Below are 2,984 nucleotides of genomic sequence, written 5' to 3'. Positions count from 1 at the left end.
TTTAATTACGAAATCGGTTAGGTTATTGCTTAGAATGTCAAGGAGGACACTTCGAACATTATTGTAATTGTTATCGGTATTTATTTTCTTATTTTCATCATTTATGTATTGAATAGATCAAATTAGTAGAATAACAGGTGCACATGACCTACAAATAATTGAAGGTTGGTTCACAATGAGTTGTGGTGTCAGTGCGTGGCCTGTGAGGTCAAGTTATCGTAAGTTTCAGAAAAATGTATCCTAAAGTTGCTGTGGCCTCACATGGCTTCTTTAAAGAAATCTTACCGAGTGCTCTTCATCATAAAGACTATTAGAGTTGCTGTTCATAGTCACACAAGTTGCGCGATTTGGGAAGGTGAACCGCGCACACCTCATAGATTGATGTGTTTTTTTAAAAATCGAACACAGGGAAATTACATTGCATGTAATCTCCTATGTTCGCATTTAAAAAAAACTCACTGTAGAATCACAAAATAGAAACTTCTTGAAAATATGTTTGGAAATTTAAGAAATCAAAATGGAAATGCGACTAATCCTACTCCAATTAAAGAGTCATTGAAAAAAATATTTTGTTTAAATTACTTTGAATATAATGCAGGCGCAAATTGTGCTAAAGCAAAGAGTACCCATAGTACTCTTTGGCTAAAGGTTTGAATGATCTTTTGGGTAACTTTACAAGCAAAATTGCGGAACAACACCGAGAACTGATGGTGAAACTGTTAGTCAAATACAATCCGATCAGTTACCTTTTGGTGATATTTTAAAAGTGAATTTTGAAGACTACGGTGATATTAACATTCCCGAACAAAATGCGCATTTTTGGGGAACAATTTAGACACTGGTAAAGATTGTAGTGCTTACTCCACCAACCAAGTACCTACACCTAACTACTAATGAAATAATTTTATGCCATTTCCTAGCATATTCTGCCAAGGCAGGTGGTTTATTTGAAAGTTTCAGGTATTTTTCCCGAGAAACTGTGGAGATTGCACAACTGAATGTTAGGTCTTCAAAATTCCTTCAAGTTGCTAAGTACTGGAGCGTGGCAATTAACCCCTCTCTACTGGTAACTGCCTCATGTGGGTATCATTCCTCTCAACAGCTGGGCGAACATATTTTAATAAATTGTGCAAATTATGAAACTCTCTCGTTTCTAATTCTCACAAGAGGGTACTTTTTTCGTTTCAGGAATCACTGTTTTGACCACAGTCTCTTTTTTTTCGTATCTTCAAATAATACTATATATCCTCAAATTATTGTCAGTTTCTCCTTATGATCCATACCAATTACCACAGCACCCAAAAGAACACAACCCAGAGCTAGTACTACAGAACTGAAATAGCGACAGAACGGGGTCGGTTAAGTTGGCCCCCCCCATTAAACATTTCATTATGATATTACCATGTAATAATGCGCTCGATATGCGCTCAAACGCGCCGCTGAAAGTAATTTTTGCGCTGTTAAAGTTTTTGAGATATTTTGAAAAACATTTGGGGGGGTTCAAGTTCAAGCAGCCCCCCCCCCATTATGCAATTTGGTATATCTGATGATTCCAAATTGTGCCTGTAGTTATGCGCTAAACTGCGCCACTGGATTAACATTTTGCGCCACTACCGTATGACCATAACGAAAGACAGAAGGTGGGTGGGGCTAAATTGATGGTTTTAAAAAAGTGCACTTTTTTAAACATTCTTAGTGCTATACGTTCCCTTTAGTTATGCGCTCAAATGCGCCGCTGAAACTAACTTTTGCGCTGTTATAGTTTTTGAGATATTTTGAAATATGTGTCTATTATAGTTAACAACCCTTAATTTTTTGTTCTGCGAGAAATTCAAAATGTCATCACTCATCAGCATTAATAAATCGCGCGGGATTGTAATTAGTATGCACTTTAACCTGATTGATTATTTGAAAGTACGGTCGATGGAGATCATATACAGTGAATTTTTTGTTAATGCGAACATAGGATTTTGTATGCAATATAATTCTCCTATGTTCGAAGTAGTAGGTAGATAAAATTGACAGCTGCTACATTTTTAAGATAATCGACGTCCAATTTAATTTAAACAAAACTTTAGAAATCAAGGTCGAAATTGTACATACGAAAGTGAGAACAGTTTGGGAGAGTTCGGGACAAGGTGCTATAAGTTAAAAAGTAATCGTAAACGATTTACATAAAGCGCATTTCCACTTGCATTCATTTCCCATTATTGTAAGATGCAACTTCTATTAAAATCGTAAAAATCCGGCCACAAATATGAAAGATAGCGTTGCACATGGGCAATCCATTGTTGACGTGCTACTTTAATTTCAGTTTATGAGAAGAATTTCATTTCAATGCTTTTCTAAATAAGAAAGTTGGAACTGCGCATGCGCAAACCTAAATTTTGAAACTAATGTTAGATTTTCCTTGTTCCAAGCGCCTAAATATCAAATTTCACTTAAATGCTTCCATAGATAAAAAAGTTGGCACTGCGCATGCGCAAAATAAAATTTTGAAACTGGCGCTAGTTTTTCCTTTATTCCAAGTGCCTATGTATCAAATTTCATTCAAATACTTTTATAAGTAAAAAAGTTTGCAATTCGGTTTATAAATGGTCGAGATGTGAAAAAAGGGCACTGTCGATTCGATTCAACTTTTGGCATTGCGTATTATATGGCTAAAGCTATACCCATATTGAATTTCATGCAATTCAGTTCATAACTAACGGAGATGTAAAAGCGATCGAACATTTCTAAACAAAGTTATCGTTCATACGGACAGATAGATGGACAGACAGACAAAGGAACAGACGGACAGACCAACAGGCAGACGACAGATAGCAATGCAAAATTATAAACGATCCCTAGGATCGTTAATAAACGGCAAAAGTGTGGAACATGTAAAAAACGGTTTTTTGTTTTTTTTGCAATAACTTTTTTTGTAAGCGGTGCAGAAAAAATCCTTCCTTGGTACAAGACTCGACACCATAACGAACCAAATA

This window comes from Photinus pyralis, unplaced genomic scaffold (genome assembly GCF_008802855.1).
Source record: "Photinus pyralis isolate 1611_PpyrPB1 unplaced genomic scaffold, Ppyr1.3 Ppyr1.4_LG6, whole genome shotgun sequence".
Classification (NCBI taxonomy): Eukaryota; Metazoa; Arthropoda; class Insecta; order Coleoptera; family Lampyridae; genus Photinus; species Photinus pyralis.
This window is presented reverse-complemented; position numbering follows the sequence as displayed.